Source organism: Melozone crissalis, unplaced genomic scaffold, assembly GCF_028551555.1.
Source record: "Melozone crissalis strain CALT ecotype California unplaced genomic scaffold, PUWL_Pcris_2 ptg000017l_1, whole genome shotgun sequence".
Lineage (NCBI taxonomy): Eukaryota > Metazoa > Chordata > Aves > Passeriformes > Passerellidae > Melozone > Melozone crissalis.
The window spans coordinates 4,191,280-4,210,323 of record NW_026535795.1 but is presented as its reverse complement, the minus strand read 5'-3'; the positions used below and the strand labels follow the sequence as shown (position 1 = coordinate 4,210,323).

Below are 19,044 nucleotides of genomic sequence, written 5' to 3'. Positions count from 1 at the left end.
AGCATAAGCACCAACCCAGCTCCAATCAATGAGGAGTTCTGTTGCTGGTGATGTCCAAGCACTACAGATTAAAATACAGATTTTAATTGTTCTAAGGTTTTCCCAACCACAAGAATTTACTGATAAAAAGCTGTACTTATACTCCTTGGTTGTGGCAAAGGCAGCACACATCCTCTCTAAAGTAACCTGAAAATCATTAAAGCAAAACTAGCTGTCTTAAATTGACAGATTACTATAATTTTGTCATATAAATGTCTTCTGTGACAGTCACACAGGCCACATCCATCAGCAGCTCCTGGGAGGGAGCACAGGGAGCCCTAAGGACCTGCCAAAGGACCACAAGAGGAGCTGCAGAGGATAAAAGCCAATGCTGAGAGCATCAGCCCTAAATCCTGAAACAACCCTGGCTCCAGAAATCCCATCATCCCTCCCTTCACTGCACTGCTAAAACAAGGGCAAGAAGTTTTACAACCATCAGGCACGTTACAGAGTCTTTTTCAACATACTTTGGAAGCAGCAGGGAAGGAAAAAAAAGCAAATAAACAAATAAAACCACTCACCATATTTGGTGTCAGTCTTTACTGTCAGTGCAACTAAAACTCTTCAAAATATCGAAAGCTCCACAAATGTTATTAGCAAAAATTTCACACTTTTTAAATGGATATTTACACTTGGAGGCAGTCTTTTAATTACTTTTGTTATTTGCATCTGATGACTCTGGGAAATGTTGAATTCAGATATGAGACTATCAAGGACCGCTGGATGAAGGCCAATAAAAAAGCTGAGATCAGCCTAGTTAAATTAGCCATCTGTCCTAAATAAACACAGATCAGAACTACTTTTTAATATTCTTTCAACCCAATCTTAAGTGAAATAAGAACTTCATAAAAAGCATCAATTGTGGCAAGGTAAACGCCAAGGAGGTTTGCATCCATCTGGTTTATGATTTATCTCAGTACTTCAACTCCAGCTACAAAAAACCCACCCCAGATATGGCACAAGAAGGCCGCACAATAACAACCAGATTTCAGTCTTTAAATTGTGATAAAAACAAATTAATGAATTACATTTGTACCAGTTACTGCTCTAGTTAAATTATTACCAGGAGAGTGGATTTATAATGTGCTGGTTCCTGTTCTCATTACAATCCATTCTCACGAGAACTTATAATCAGAATTTTAATGCCTCCTTCATTCCAGGAGAGACAGCTGTAAAAATATATTAATTTGACCTTTTCAACATTTTGTTATTTGATTCGGTGCCGATTTTTATTTGCTCCTATCTACAGCCCTCATATTTGACCATATCTATAAAAATGAGTAGAAAATGGAAGTGTGTTAGTAAGTCAGAAGAGTTTTCTGTTCATTTTTTTCCACCCAAGCTTATGCCATTCCTTCAATAACACAGGCCAAAGTCACTGCCTAAAGCAACCATTACACTTCAAATAATGTATAATAATAATGTATATAATATGATAATAATGTATAAATAATAATCAATAGCAGAGGAACAGTGATATCCTAACAGTATAAAGAAATAAGCAAACACCATTCTCAGTGGGCCTTTTCCAGATAGCCCCAGAGGATGACCCACACTGGACACAAAACCAATCTCCCTGGAGACTTTCCCCTCTCTGTGTCACAGAAGGGGCCTTGAACACTTGCCTTACAACAATAATATACAGTAATAATAAGCAATGTATTTAAAAAGAATGTATATAATAATAATGTATAAATAATAGTCAATAGTAGAGGAACAGTGATATATCCTGAAAGTATAAAGGAATACAATAAACACCATTCTCAGTGGGCCTTTCCTATATATCCCCAAAGGATGACCCACACTGGACACAAAACCAATCTCCCTGGAGACTTTCCCCTCTCTGTGCCACAACAGGAGCCTTGAACACCTGGATTACAACAAAAAGGTGCTTTTAATCCCCCTAGTTGTCTCTGCTCCTGAAAATACCCCAAGAATGGGCTCCCAGGGCCCTGGAATCAACCTGATCCACTTCCACACTTGCCAGCCCCAAGCAGCTGTGCCTGCTGACGCTGCAGCAGTGAGAGCAGGATTTCCTCTCCTGCCAGCAGCCCATGGGACCGCTCCCTCCAGTGCCCTGTGCGCAGGCTGGGAGCCACCGTGCCAGCCCCTGCCCACCCAAACGTTCCTTGATGACTGCATCTGAATTAACCTTAATTTCACAGCACACAAGGAGGTTAGCAGAAAGCAGATTTATCAGACGGCAGCAGCTGACCTTTACTTCACAACCAATCCTGTACAGTCAGTCTCTCTGTTCTACCTCTGAGACTGTGCTACAAAGCTTTGTGGTACCAGCGACAGGCTGAGGACAGCTTCAGGTGCCTTCTCAGGAAACTGCTTTTACAAGTTTTGGATGCTTTATGTGACACTAGAGCCTAGAATTTTTACATTTCCTTTAAACTGGGGTCATAAGACTGATGAAAATAGTGCCACCTTTCAATCACTGGTTTGTTGTGGGTTTTTTTTAACATTCCTTAGAGTTTCACTTAGCCAGAGTACTATTTAAACTACACCTAGGTAGTTTAATGCTTTATCAGGTAAATGCTATCCAGAAAACTGGTTTTGAAATTCAACTGCATTTCTATGCTGTAAGCTAACAAGAAATTATATTTCTGTCAGCATCAGGACTACAGTTCCTTCAGGACCCCAAACAAACCTTCTAGAAGACCAACAGCATTCACACCTGGATAAAAGAATGAAACCTGTAGCAACTCTTATTCCCTTGTCTGGTGGGGTTTTCAGATTCTCCCCATCCTCCTCAATTCAATCCTTCTGTTCTCACAGCATCTGCAGTTATGATTTCCCCTTTTTACCTGCCTTGGGAGAAAAGGCTTCCCCTGCACTGCTATTTGTGATTACAGATAAGCACACATGAAAGGCAGTCAGGAATATATATATATATATATATATATATATTTATGTACACACACTTCTCTAGGTCCTCAGTCCTACTTTAGATGAGGACAGGCACAAACCAGAACTGTGACAGAGTAACACCTGCAGCAGTGAGTGATGCAGGAACCTGAACTTCAGTGATTACACCACTGATGGATTTTGGTTCTTGAATTGTTTGGGTACTTCTGGAGATTACACCTGTAACACCTACCACATCATCACAGGAATTAAACTGCTGGAGCCAGCCCTGACAGCATTCCCCATTATATCCATCACAGGGCTGACACCAACAACAACATCCAGCCCCTAACAAGGACAGCAGGTGAGACAGATCCCTCCCTGTCTCCAGTGATTTGTTGCTCACAGGGTTGGGAGATATAACTCACATTTTTATGCGAGAGTGCTCAGCAACCCAGCTCCTCTGGGTAGGAGCTGGACTGACTGCATTCACAGAGCAGCTGAGAGATCCCATGAACATCCTTTTCCATGGCAAAGCTACCTCAAAAAAATTTTCCCCTCATGACCCAGTCACTGGAATGTGGCATTCACATTCTCTGAAAAAATTCCTTCGCCCAAGGTTTTTCTCCTGGGAAGCTGAAAGGCAGCGAGAAAGGCCACAGAGAAAAGGAAAACAATTCTTATCTCATTTGCTTCTCCTGTGTTGTGCTCATGTGGAATGTGTTTGAAGATTGTTTCATTGGATTCTGGTGTGAGTTGTTTTCAGTCTTTGGCCAATTGGGGCCAAGCTGGGTCGAGATTCTTGAAAGAGTCACAAGTTTTCATTATTATCTTTTAGCATTCAGAAAGTATCTTTTCTGTATTCTTTAATAAAATATAGTATAATAAAGTAATAAATTAGCCTTCTGAGAACATGGGAGTCAGATGCATCATTCTCTCCCTGCATTTTACAATACTGGAATCCCATTTAACATAAAATTCACACATACTAAGTCTAAGAACACATTGGGATGGTGCCTTTTCTGCAGTTTACGAAAAAGCCCTGAGAGTTGGAGCTGTGCTGTGCAGAGATGATGTTTGTGACCACGTTGCTGCTCCAATGAAGGTAAGAGCAGACAGTGCTGTTACAGCGACCCTGAAATGTTAATTTCTGGTGACTCCAGGGATTGGAGATGTCAGCATGGCAATGCTCCTGCCTTCCACGGGGGCTGGAGCATGTTCACAGCTCTGCTCTTACAGCAACCCCTACAGTTCAGTGCACGGAGTGGAACTGATGCCTGTCTCCATAGAGACCTCCTGTCCTGCTTTTGAAAACGGAAAGAAAATGGAAACTATGACAACAGACAAACCTGTGGGATGAGAAGGCGTAAACAAGCCAGCAGGAAGCCCACGGTAGTACACTGGGGCCAGGCCTCGTGTTTTCCTTGTTATCCAATATTAACATAAACAGATCAGTGAAGTACTTGGGAACAGAGCTGCACGTGGCACCAGCAGAACCAGAACCACCCTGAGACAGGAGCTCTGCGCTCCAGCTGATGGGGAAATGCCTCCATCTCCATCCCACCAAACCCCAGCCCTGCAGGGTTAGCACTGTCATCCTCCCATCACACAGACACAACCCTTTAAGGCACTGATGGAGGCACAACATCTTTACCCAAGATCATTTGTCTTTGCCCAATATCAATTACATACAAATTATATACAATTATATACAAAAATATAGTTTCTCTTTGCCCAAGATCAATTATATACAAAAATGAGAGTGATGTAATTAGCTGAACAGGACAAAGTTAAAACATAAAACATAAATCGTAACTTACTGCACATTCTTTAAGACAACCTAAACCAAACCAATCTGATGGCACAGCTCCTGTAGACAGATCCACACAGAAAACGCCCCTGCCTCCTCTCTGTGAGCTGTTCCTGCACACCTCAGTGGCCTGAGAAAGCTGCTCCACTTAAAGGCAGAAAAATATTCAAGACTTTTTAATAGAAGACATCCCTATCTAAAGAGCACCCTTGGTATTTGTAAAGCATTTTGCAGAAGTAATTTGCTTTAAGGATGATAAAGTCAGCTCTTCATTGTTTTATTAGAAAGCATCCAGAAGGTCGTTACCTCCAGCACACGGAGGGATTCATCTCGTGGATTGCAAGAGAGATGCCAGTGGGCAGCTGTTCAGCAACTCCTGCAAGAATTAGAGCCTGTAATCAACTTCTGGTCAGGTTTTTTTTTGCAGCTGTAGCCTGGATACATGGTCTCCAAGACAGCTCTTAAGCAGCAGCATAGTTCAGATTTTTGGGTTAGTATCTGCAGTATTTATTCAGTGACTCCTACCTGGGAGTCACTGTTCCTACAGCACAAAAACCACACCACCAAGGTGAGCTCTCAGGGTAAGGCTGACACTCAAAAAGAAAAAAAACAAAAGGCTTTGTGTTTAAAAAAAAAAAATCTTCTTTCCAGGGCCTCTCTGAGGCGAACAGTTTTTCTGTGCTATCTCTACATAAATATCAGTGCTTGATATTTGCTCTTTAGATGTTTAGCTATTTCACCGACTTGGCTCAATGAATTCATTAGCATTTCCCCAGCTTTCCAGCCACACACAGACTCTCACTCAGCCTCAGTTTAGGGGATTACCATCCTCTGACTCTTCCCAGCCTAATGCTGTAAAACTCAAGTTGCCTGGGTTTGAAGCAGAGCATTGTCCAGAACTGTGCGTGCAGAAACATTTCATACTCATTCCATTGTCAGTAATTAAATTTGCTGTTCCCATCTGGGACACAATCTTCCCTGAGTTTGCAACAGAATCTCTTTGTCTGATTGCACTGATAGATTGAGATGATGTTCTCCTCATTATTACACACTTCAGATAACAACTGAGATGGAAAGGGACTACAGCTAATGAGGTCAAGTTTTCACACAATAAACAATACACTGCATAAATATATATTGATCAAATCATGACCTGGGATGCCCTTTAGTGGGTACATACTAAAATGCAAATAGTATTTTACAGATTTAGGGATGGGAGGTTCATCAACTGGTAAAATAAATACTGTAGGCAATCAACTTTTCTACTTTACCAGTAAAAGGAACAAGGCCTGCTACAAAGACACAATATAGTCCCTAATTTTAAAAGGAGTCATGCAAATCTTTTATTCCCGTTTTTAAACCACAGCTGTTCAGGTCTGTACAGAACAAGATGTCTGCTCTGCAGAAGATGTACAGAACGCTTTCACTGAACAAACTTCCACCCAAAAAAACGCAGAACACAGTTACACACAGAGATGGGCATTCCCAGTTTTGTTTAACACAGCAGAACCAGCAAGGAGGTTATTTGATGTATGAATTTATCCCTGAAATGCCACAATGAGGTGAAGGAAGCTTTAACATCTCTGCCACTTAGGGAAGAATTGCACAGAAACCACCCAAGGCCACACATACAATTTCTAGACCAAAAAAAGGGAGTGTTCATGGGAACCCTAAGACTCCCACCCAGCAAGGAGGTAACAGCGTATAGCCAGGGAGAGATGCCATGCTAGAGGAGGAACCCATTATCAGACCTGAGCCACATTCCAGAATGGAAACCCAAACACAAGTGGTAAATGATCCATGACAGACTCATTTCTGTGGGCTTACAGATAAGGAGCCACTGAGGCAAACAAAACCCAGCAAGAAAACTCCTGTTTTTGAGAGGAGAGCTCCTGCAGGTATTGGTGAGGGGGGCTGGGCACTGGAAACCAAGCAGGTCCCTTCCCCACCTTTCTGTTTGTCACTGAATATCACAGTGATGGGCACAGCCACCAGGCAAACACCTGAGGGGCCTGAAAAACACACAGTGACCTGTGAGCACACCCTCCTGTAAACAGACCCAGCCAAAAGCTGGGAACAGCTTTAATCCTGTCCCAAAACCCCTCAGAGTCACAGGCTCTCATAGACTGCAACAGGTATTGATCAATCCCTTTTTGTAGCACTGAACAAATCAGGGAAAACACCTCAGTTATTCAGTTTCATGTTTAATTTCATTTGTTAACAAGTTTATTTGCTACCAAACGTCGGAATCCATCAACAACATGACTACCCCGCTAAATCATCACTAAAAGGCAGCTTGCAGTTCCTTTAGAAAGTACAGGGATTTGTTTTCTCAAAACAGAGAGCATTTTTTAATGAAAAGAAGACCTCTCAAAAAAAAAAAAAAAAAACACCAAAAAAATCAACAAAACCAAAAACCAAGCAGCTGAAAAGAAGGTGAGTTTCTTTCCTCTTGCCACCCTTCCCCCTACCACACATCACCCAAAGATTTATTCAGTTTCACTTAAAATAAAAGCTGTGTACTGACTGTTTAGGAGGACTAAACAGTCATAAGAACAACTGAATTTATCTCATCCAAAACCATCCCAAATGTCAGGCAAAAAAATTAAGAAAAAAACCCCACAGGAGCAACAGTAATTCACAAGTTTAAAATGATTCTGTGAAGTTTTTCCTAAGATTCAGCTCAGAACTCATCAAGGGTAAGATTCTATCACTACTAAAAAAAAGTTAAAGAATCTCTCCCCATATTTAACATTCTCATCCCACCACCTTTTAATATACTTATCCACAGAAGAGGTGTATGCCTGAATAATTCGTGATCTGCATTTTGACAGCAATTTTGGGGCAAGTCAGCAGCAGAGAAACTTCAAACTGCTCCTCTAATTCACACAGGCATGAGAATTTTCAGTCCACAGTGCATCTAATGATACTGAAATGTATTACAGGCCAATGCCAGCACTGTGAATATCTTTAGGGAAATGAGACTTGTGTGTGCCATGGAGGAGACCAGAACAATGCAGGTGCTTCTGGTAATGAATGGTCCATCTCTTAATAGCCAAGACTTGCCTGATTTGATTTATGCCTGTTGATCTGTGATTAACCACCACTACTACAGCAAGATCTACTGCAGCTCGTACTATAATTGGAAGTAAATTGACTGCTTATAATAAAAAAAAAATTAAAACCCACACTAAAAACCTGTAATAATGACTATGGTATAGACCATATTTCCTCAGAGCTTTTGTGAGCAACATGCATTTGTCTCATCAATCACAGAGGTGCATTTTCCTGTCAATCAATCACCACATTAATGTGCTGCTCCATTTTCCACTGTAAACACGCATTTACTTTGTAGAGATTGCTACAGAAGAAGAAGAATCAAGACTTGCCTCTCAGAGGCTGCTGCTTGAAGAACTGAGAAAGTCAATATTTATTTGATGAGAGGCAAAAAACCCCAAAACCTGCAGTAAATTTTCTCTTTAGCAGGGAGATGGAACAGGGAGCAGCTGGTTTGATGGCTGGGCTCACAGTGCCAGGTCTTCAGTCAGGAGCACCTTGACATGGAGCTGGTGCAGACCAGAAACACCCTCAGAGATAAGGCAGATTTCTGTTCTCACTCTTGGCATCCAGGTTGGAGGCTCCTGCCTTATGGCCCCTCAATAAATCTCCCCACTCTTCTACATTCAAAATACTCACACACCAAAGAACTGTAAAACAGGCTTCTGTGAGCAAATGGTGGAAAGGCTGCTTGCCTTTAGGAGCCAAGAAGGCTGTTTATAATTAGCAGCAAATGTATCCACAGCGTGGAACTGACAACTCTCTATCCAGCAGAAATCAAAGTGTAGCGCCAAAAACATCCAGAATAAATAAAAACCCTTCGAGGAGTTCACACACAAGAACCTCAAGACATGTTTTTATGTAAATGTATATGCTGTTTTACCATTATTTTCATCCTTCTCTGCAGATCAGCCCTCTTAGATAAGAAAGAAACAACAAATACTAAGAGGAGTAAACACCATCAAGATGAGTAACACAGAAATGCAACAAATTCCCAAATAAAATCAGAACAGCAGATAGGAAATCAACAAACACAGTGCATGTAAGGGAAGGCAGCCCCAGGATCACTTTAGTTAACATCTCTGCAATTTACACAGGGTTTACACAACTGTTTCCTCTCCAGTTCCACAAAGCTCAGGCAGTTACGGCAGAGCAGCAGCTCCCTCATCACACACACCCACACCTCACCCCACGACACAGAGCACCTTCCAGAGCCAGGCAGGTTCTTGTGCTCTCCAGAGCAGCTGAAAAAGCAGCAGCACATCCACACTCCCCATCTCACCCTCTCAGTGTGGATGATCTCATGGGCATCACCACTAAAAGCAAAACCAGCCCCATCACTTCACACCACCTTCACCAAAAAACAGCCCAGTCCCTTCTGGGACAAAAACAACCACAACACCTTTATTTGCAGAGCTGTAATTCCACACAGGGCAGAACTGGCAGGCCAGGACATAACCCAGCTCAGGTAAAGCTGAGTTTTAGGTGCCCCATCCCTGGGAAGGAAAAGAAAGCCCCCACAAGGAGCCTGTCTTTCCTTGCAGAAAATAGACATTTAAATGTAAAATACAGACCAGGCAGCACACTGAGCACGTCACCATCAAAACACATCAAAGAACTGGACAAAGAAAAGAGAATTATGATTACCTTGAGGAGAATTCTCATCTGCTCCAGAGTCACAGCCCCCACCAGAGATCCAGACTGAACCCTCAGCTCCCCAGCAAACACCAACTCCCAACCCCCTGCACTCCTTATGGGCAGGTCACACACCTGAAACCCATCAGCCCAACGATGCCACAGCTGCCCCCAGTTTGGGAGGTGATGCTGGTGCCAGGTGAGTGCCAATGCTCAGGAGCACAGCATCACTGCCCATGGCTGCTCAGAGCCTGGGGATGTGCCATCAGCCCCATCACGGCTGTGGGGAGAAAATAAAGTTCCTCTGGAGAGCCTGGTGCCCTGCTGAGCAGGGAGGACGCTGGGAGGCATCAGGGGCTGGGAATTTAAAGGGTTTCAGGATTAACTACAAATTAGCTTGAGGAAGGAGAGGTGTCTCCCACAATTTTGGAATTACACTATTAAATTCGACCCCCTGTAGTTTATTGAGCTACCTAACTGCTACTGTGCCAGAAGGTCAGAATCACTTCAAATGCTGAGAAAAAAAATGCCTATTTTTAAACTTTTATTAAAGTGTTCTTCTGTTCTTACAGGATAGAAATATGAAATATGACTTAATTTGGAGGAATAGAGAGCTCATTCATGTGGGAAGCATCAATATGTTGTTATAATGTGCTTTTAATTAAGCAGACATTGCACAGCACTTGGTAAGATCAAGTAAATGTTGCTAATGTTTCCTCTACTCTTGCCCCTCCCCTGCAAAGCATAATGAAATCAACAAAATCAACTGAGAAAATAACAAACCTTATTGAATTTTCAAATTTATGAACATCAACAGACCCCAAAAGCTCTTAGATGCCAGTAGATGGCAATCTTCAGATAGAGTAAAAAATGTGTCATTAGCAAATGCAAAATTTTAAATTAAAAGTGTAGGAGAGAAAAAAAAATCAACTCAAGGGCTAAAATTCCTGAGAATTTATTTAGAATAATTCTAGTTTCATTTCATAAAAGAGAAAAAGAGGGGAGATACTTTTTTATTGATTTGGTTTTAATTTTCATACTAAAAATTTACTTTTTTTTTTAACAAGTTAGAGTAGTACGGAGACACGCATTAGCGTGAAAACTGAACCTTTTATTCTGGACAAGTGAAACATATGGGGTTTTCACTAAAACTCATATTTCTGCTTCCTCTGGAAAGGAAGCATGGCCACATTGCCCACATGGCCACAAGCCCAGCCCGGTTTTGGACAGATGTGGAGCCCACATCTGGCCACCAACCTTATTAGGGAATGGGGGGAGACCTGAGTGATGGAAATGAGAGATGTTTGAGGGGTTTTTTGCTATGAGAACTAAAACTCTGCACTCAAATCTTGGTTTAGAACTCAACAGCATCCCCAGCTCCCAACACGTGGCCAGCACACCACCAGCAATGCACAAGAATGATCTGGCCTGTATTTAATTCCTGCTCTTCAGAAAAGCTGAGCCTGAAATTCTGCTTACTGTTGTTTCTCGATATTTTCAGACCTCAGGACATCGTGGAATGTGATCACACTTATAACAGCAGAAGAAACCAAATAAACAGTTTCAATATCCATGCTGATCCCAGCTCAGTGCGCAGCCATGGGAGGGCTGGTAACTCAAACACCACTCGACTGTGTCCACTGATAAAAGAACACATTACAACACAAACAACAAGAACATTTTTCCTATCTGACATCATATTTTTAAATAAAAAAATAATAACTGTAGGATGTAAGTTAAGAAATAAATATTTTTTACACCCAAAACTGCATTTGTAATAGAAGTTGCAAATTCACTGCCTGCAATTTTCTTTAAAAAAAAAAAAAGAATCATCTCAGACATAGAAACCTTCCAACCTGCTCTCCAAAGGGAACTCCCAGCCTCCAGAGAACAGAAACAGGACAAAATCTGTAACAGCTGGAGCAATTTTCTTGGAATTAAAATTAAAAAGCCTGACAGTGTCATAAAAAGAAAATATCTCAGGAAAAAAATGATGCAAAGGATGTTATTAAAGTAAGGTTTATGAAGTTCGAGAATAATTACAGATAATGTGTATTTATTATTCCTGCAGGATCAATCCATGGCACAGATTTCAATATCTGAAGCCAAACGTACAGATAATTCTCATGTCTGTAGTTATCTTTGCTCTCAACTCCCACTCATCTCCCCAGTGACACATTTACTGTTTCCATTTGTGATATATCAATACCCCTCATTTTATTTATTTCAGTTTTCTCTTTACAAGGAAAGAAAAAGAAGCTGATTTTAATCTTTGATAACATTGTCTCCATTTCTGACAGTACCCAAATCCAAGGAGTAAAATCCCAATTCCAGATCATCATACCAGAATGGGTGATCCATTCTAAGAGCACATAATGAACTCCAGAGTTAAAGAAACGCCTCTGAGGACTCAATGTACCCCACAGTCAAGAGGAAAGGGCAGATTTTCTGCGCTTTTGAGGACACCCATCCCAGCAGATAAATTAAGATCTCTGCAGACAAAATGCTGTGTGTCTCCCTGGGTTCAGCATTCAGATGTGGAAGGTTTTAGGTAGATTACAGTTCCTTGAAGCCACAGGATCAGCCCCAGACAAGCAGGACACAGGACAGCAGAACACATTAGCTACCCTTGTGGCCAAGTTACGCCCAACTCAAAATTCACTTTCTTTTCCTGCATTCTCCACTTGCCTTGGGTTACCTGGTCACATGTTTCCATTTAAAAGTATGAAGGTATGAAAAATGTTTCTTTTTTATTTAAAGTTATATACAGCAGTAATCCTACACACTGGTTTTGCTTTCCAAGTATGATTTTTTTTTAAAAGGGAAGATAAAAAAAAAAAAACATTAAGTAGCCAGGCAGGCAAAATCTCACTTTCTTCGTTTGCTAAGAACAGCACCATAACAAAAATTAACACCAACTCCCCAAACATTTTAAGAAATTTTGCTACTGAACAGATTCTTCTTATCATTACACTGTTTAAAAATTAACTTGATCAAAACACACCATCCAGGCTGTCTCTAAGTCTTGCACCAATTATCCCGCAGCACTACACCTCTTCAACATTTCGAAAAGGAACATCACCACCATTAACACCCTCATTCATTCTGGAATGTTCTTACCTCCACCTCCTATTGTGGCACTTAAGATCATCAGAACTGAATAATTAAAAAGAAAGAAATCCATTCCAGTTTGAAAATTTAAACCAGCTCAGGATTTGACCCAGAGTTTAACTAGGAGATCCCACAGTGCTGCCCCAACCCTGTGAAACCCTAAAGTCTGGACACCACCATGTTTTTAATGAATAAACAGATAAATAAATGCCCATGGCACTTCCATCAGCACCCAGCTCCCCTTGGAAACACAGCATGACAAACACAGCCTGACATCTCCATCATACAGGCAAGAAAAAGGCAGTGTTCTTGTGCACCATCGAATATCCAAAGCCTTTTCAATGAACTGCTTCAAAATACAGAGCTGCTCAATGCTCTTTCTGCTCTTTCACTTCCCTCCTTTAAATCAGCAGGTATGGCAATGATGGGTAAGTTTCCATGGAAAATAGGGGACAAGAAATGAAGAAGGGAGAAGAGAAAAAAAAAAGCTTTTTCCTACATCTGAAAAACTTTTAGAAGAATTATTCTTGAGGAATTAATGGAAAGAAACTATTTTTTTATACACAGTATTAAGTGATTAAAAGCTTGTTCATCACTTTGCTTAGTTTAATTTTAGAAAGGCCTACTTGCAGATTCTTTGAAATGCATAATTAATTGATAGCAGCGTGGTTACATCAGTACAGAAGTGAACGATAGATGTGAAGTGGTTTTTCCACAAAAAAAACCACAAGCAGCACAGGGCACAATTACAATATCCAATTCACTCCGCCCTCCAATGAGGCTGTTTGATCTGCACATCTGATTGCACAATCGTCCATAAATATCCCCTGCATTAAAATTCTGACTGGTTTGCAACTCGTTTCAACTCGTGAGAGATTCTTTTTTTGTCAATTGGATCTGACAGAAAAATTAAAATAATCCTCTTTTACCTCTGCATTATCCTTTAAGTACTTAAGTTTTAATTATATCTCAAGTCTACCTGAAGACATTTCAGGCAACTTCCAGTAACGTGCATAAGCAGTTGAATACAGTGTAAAAGTGCATGTAATTTTCAAGTCCCCAGTTGTTAATGAAATCCCAAACATTCAGATTTTAATTGAACTAGATAAAGATTAAGAAGCTTAGCAGCAGCTGGCATTGCGAATTAGTTCTCAGCAGATTTTTATGTTGTACTCTAAATCATTGCTTTTGTAATCTTCCTAAATTGTCCTTTATCTTGCTAATGCAGATATGATTCTCAGAAAGCATTAGGCTTCCACTGTTCCCATTGCCTGTAAAATCTTGAACTGTAAAATCTTAATAGTCTTTTTTTAATAAGTATTATGATCTATATGTATAATGTGCATTCAATAAAATCTTACTGTAATTAGAAGAAAAGTTTTTAGGTTTTTTTACGTGACCTGTTTTACAGATTAGATTTATTAAACAGCATAAACTGTGGGAGCTGCTTTAAGACCTATTTAGAGCCGTCTGGCATCAGATAAAAAAGCAGTGCTAGACCCAACGCTTGGGGCTCGGCTCTCCAGGAGCTTCATTAGGAACTTTCCTTCTCCTTCTGGTTCAGGGAGCTCAGCATAAACAGCTCCACGTTCCTAAATGCCTGACAATGCATTATCAGCTCTGATCAAACACCATTTTGCTCGTAGGGCTTGGAGAAAGGATTCAGATCAACACCATGAGCTGTGTTCATCAGCTGTTCTCCCTCCCCATGTCCTTGCCCTCCACCCCAAGCGTGACCTGCACACACCGGGTCTCCTGCAGGCTGCCAACTCTGCAGGGAAGGTCTGTATTTGAAATTACCATGACAAATGTGCTCTCCGGACCTGTTTGTGCATGGCAGCAGCTCTTGGGAGAGTTGTGAGCGCAGTTATTACTTGCATAGTAAAAGGGGTTATATTTATGCATCTCGCTTGAGGATGCACTGTTTTTATTCACACTAATGCAGATAAAATTGGAGATCATGCTTTATGGGGGAAGTGTGGGGAAAAATAAAAGAAAAAGGATAAATACTACACTACTACCATCATCAAAAAACAAGTAGCACCTCCATTTTTCTTCTACATAAAAAAAAAAAAACCAAACTTTAGCTATTTTTCCAGGTAATGGTATTGGTCTTTCAAGTCTGTTGGTAAATGACCAACTAATGCAGTTACGTATGCACTGAAGAAGAAAATTATAAAGAGATAATACAGCCAACTGGCATTAAAATTTTGAACAGAATGGAATTTTAACAGTTCCGCTGAGGTCTTTTAATATTAAGAATCTTGGCTGCTCCAGTTTTCTCACAAGGAAAGGAAACATTTGGCAGAATAACAAACGCGAGTGTCAGAAGAAAGGAAATATCTTCACCTGCACTTGATGACTTATTTATTTATTCATTAGAAGCATGGTGGTGTCCAGATTTTAGTGATGGCATTTCAGTGTGTTCTGTCACCCCAGTATCTTCCCAAGTGCATTTTCCTCTTCCCAAGTGCATTTTCCTCTTCCCTCCCATGCTGAGCTCCGTGGTGTCACCATGCCCAAAGATCAGGATGCTCCAGGGCAGGGACAGCAGCAGCAGGAGGACAAGCACAGTGATCATCAGTCTGTACCTGTCTTCAAAGGATTATGTTTGGTTCAGCAAGCTTTGAGGTCTTTGAATGAGAGATGCTCTAAGTAGCACTAAGCAATTTTCTCTCCCTCAAACCAAGATGAAGCCGCGAGCTCCCCGCGTCTCCTCGGGCCTCTTGTTACTCTGCCATTTCCCCTCAGCAATCTTCTCATTCCTGACTCTGACATTCTGGCAGCCCAGCTATTTTCAGAAACTATTATCTGAGTTTGAAATTGTGATTTTTCTGCAGGGTCTTTTTTTTCTAAGCAAGCATTTCGCTACCTAAACTTCAGCAAATTTCCAAGTAGACTCCTAGAAACAACTCTGTTTTTTAATTTTTTTTTTCTGCCATAAAACAAGGAGTTAACTTCACAGTGCTGACTTCTCATCTGAGCCATTTTCTGAAGTGCAGCTCTGAAAGTGACTTCAGTACTTTTGCCTCAATTTGCTGAGCTTTTTATAAAATCTTGACAAATTTTTTCCTAACATTAAATAACACATTCTTTGGATGTTCCAAGTTCAAACAGGGTTTTGTGATGCTGCTGCTGATTCCAAGGTGCCCTAAATTGAGCATTTATTGAAAAGCCTGTTATGAATTTTGTCCTTCCAATTACTCCAGTAAGAGCAACGGAATTTGGCTGCCAAATTGCTTCCAAGGCTGAAGGATTTCATTTGCTTCAAGATTGCCTGTAAATAAGAATTCAACCCGTTTTTTTAAACATAAATTATGCAAAAGAATTTGACACCAAAAGGAATTTTCTTATGGATGTTATTGGGAACATACTGAGTTCCATCCCTAAGTGCCCAACATTCCCCCTGTGGCTTTATCCTCAAATTTCTTCAGAATTTACCAACACACCTCGAGAACAAGAGTAACAAAACCAAAAACCTCTCATTTAGAACAAAAATGAGACATTCAATTTTCCCAGACATACAGAGAGGCATGCACAAGATTAATCATTCAACAAAATGTTTTCCTTTTTGTATGAAAATACGCAGGGTGGGAATGCAAACAAATTATAATTATTTGGACTCCTGTTAAACAGACTAGTGAGCCTTATAATTAGTAACATAATCACTTTAAGACAAATACACTAAATAAAATAATGGATCCTCGGCAGTGCTCCACAGAAAAATGCTAACAATTTATGCTTTATTAATTATCTCATTGCTTTAACAAAGTTGGGAATTTGGAACCTCGGAGAGTTGCCATCTTTGTTGGCTGGAGGATTCACTCTTGGTGGAACAGAGGTGCAAGAGCAGAAAGGAACTTCCATGGAGTCCTCACACAGCTTTAAGATCTGCCCGTGGGGATGCTGATTATCCAGGACAAGGATCAATGGAATTCACGCATTCCAATCCCCTCCCTCAAACACACCCCCAGCAGCCCTAATTGATTGCTCTGCTGGCTAATGACCAACCCAGATGCTCACTGACTTGAAAAGGACTGACCAGCACTGAACAGTGTTGTGGTCACGTCCAATGAATCAAAGGCACTGAAAAGAGCTGGATAAGCTATTTTTCTGATATATAACCACAGATGCAACTACTTCTATTACTCAAATCATAAGGCAGAGAATGCTTCATCAACTGACTGCCGGAGTTATTGGAATTAGCCACTCGAGTGCCACTTGCAGGCATTAAAAATTCTTCAGAAAATTTCACATTGAGGTGTGTTCATGTGTTGCCCTACATGGAAAAAAAAAAAAAAAAAAGAGTAAGGAGCTGACACCACAATGTAGACAAGGAATGCCTGAAGCAGCTATAAAGGGAAGGCAGAAGTGGGGCAGATCTGTGCCAGGCCAAGCAGCTCAGGCAGGAACAGGCTGAAGCAGAGAGGCTGCCACATGAATCACCAACATGCCAACCAGGAAAGATGCTCCAGGATCAAATCTCACCACATGCCAAGGTCACTTCAGAGAACAGAAAAAAGGTTCAGTGATGATCTCACATTAAAAGTTCATAAACCCATCAGAGGAATTTTCTAATGAAAATTATTTTATCTGAATGACTCTCCTAAGGCCAAGTAGAAATCACAGGTTTCAGCAAGTCTCCACTGAGAAGCAGAAAATTACATTTTAAAACACCACAGAAAGTTAAAGGATTTATAAGCAATATGGGGGTCCTCAAAGTGGGGTTTCATATCCCCATGAGAGGGGACTGCAGAACTGGGTTTTGCAATAGGTTTGGTATCACTCAGAAAAGATCTGAAAGAAGAGCAGGACATTCTTAGAAGTGTTTTTTGCCTTTTTCACAGCATCACAGAGTAACCAAGGTTGGAAGGACATCAAAAAATGGGCTGGTGCAGCTTCAGAATTTTTATTTCCTGATCACTCAGTAAATTGTCTGACTTCAGTTGGAAACACAAGCTCTGACTTGCACCCAGAGCTTTTGCTGGTACAATGATTTCAGCAACACAGATCCCAAACGCAGCATTCAATACTTTTAAAAGTAGGAATGAAGAATTAGTTATTAAAATAACTTCCTTCAGAAATCTTCAGAAAACACACCATCACCAGCAGGTATTATTGCTTGAATTACTCTGCTGGAGACAAACACTCCACGCCACCATTCACAAAAACCCAGGTGCTCTCTGGACACACACAACAGCTTGTGTTTTTTTAAATATGAAAAAAAAAAAAATAAAAAGAAATTAAAAAGAAAATCCTTTCCTACTTCAGTTTTGCTCACCCTTCTCCTATATGAAAACAATTTGCCTGCTTTCAGACTCTGGCTGTGACTATTTTGTTTTCACTTCTCTGAATGCAAGGAATAATCTCGGTCACGGCTACTGAGATAAAAGCCAGGAGAATTCCTTTATTGTCCCACACAGACACGAGATGCTGGTGACACCTGCACCATCAGGAGTGCAACTGCACACTGAAAGGGAACCTGCTGCCTCCACAGACCCAAACACACCAATCCCACTGCATTCTTTTCTCTAATAATTGCACACTTTCCTGGACAAACACATAACGTTGCAAGAACAGATCCATCCTGACAAGCAAGGCCAGCTGCATAATGCTCGTCTAAGTGGCAATAAGATTCATTAATTAGGTTGCTGCTTTGGAGTGTTGTTCCCCTGCAGCTATGTTCTGCTCAAGGGTATTTTCAATAGTATTGAATAGATGAAGCAATTACTAAGCAAAATCCACTAACTGATGGCCAGTGTCAGATTCCTCAAGGCCATGCTTTCAAAGGGGGTGTGTATAAATATAAATATGTATTTACACACATACATATATTTACCTGAATGAGTGATTACTTAAGGGAAAAAGGGAAAGCCAAGCAAAATCCCAGTGAGGCACAGCCTGGTGTTCTCCACTTTCAGAGGTGTGATCTCTAAACCAAAACTCCCCCTTAGCAGGCACAATTAAGATGTAGAAGGGCTACAGGATATCTGACTGTACATGCAAATCAGGTTGTTTGCTATCTAAAGGCACATACTTAACTTTCACAATTAATGCTAGGCAAAGAGAGCTTTATCCAAAATTATTTGCCCTCTTTAGTGACACCAGTACAAACAACTTGCAAAAATTGTAAAAATTGGATTCCAGCTGAGTGTTCCCTCTTCAGGTATCTGACTTGCAGGCTACAGTTTTATTCCAGTAATACTATTTTTATAACGTGACATAGTTCTAAGCATTTGAAATAAATAAACACAGCACAAATATTTTGGCTCTACTGTAAACATGTGAAAATATTTTCTTGTGAATTGTCGGGTTGGCTTTTCTGTACCCTTTCTGCTGCTTCAGTTACTATGATGTTTAGACTGTGCCTCATTAAATTTGGGAGCAAAAGTAAAAAAGTTTTCAGCAGAAGCATTCTTTTCAAAGTTCAAGATATCTGTAATTCTAACTGATCTTCCACCTGGCATTAAATCTTCAAAGAATGTCAAGAAGTATCTTAGAAATTTGAGATGCCTGGCTGTATACAGAGAAGGAACAGA

At 40.7% G+C, this 19,044-nt stretch overlaps 1 protein-coding gene across 1 annotated transcript in view; it reads right to left on the bottom strand.

Moving 5' to 3' along the window:
- CDH4 (cadherin 4) overlaps positions 1–19,044 on the bottom strand; it is a 415,458-nt gene that overhangs the window by 373,068 nt on the left and 23,346 nt on the right. The gene's annotated exons all lie outside the window — the stretch shown is intronic.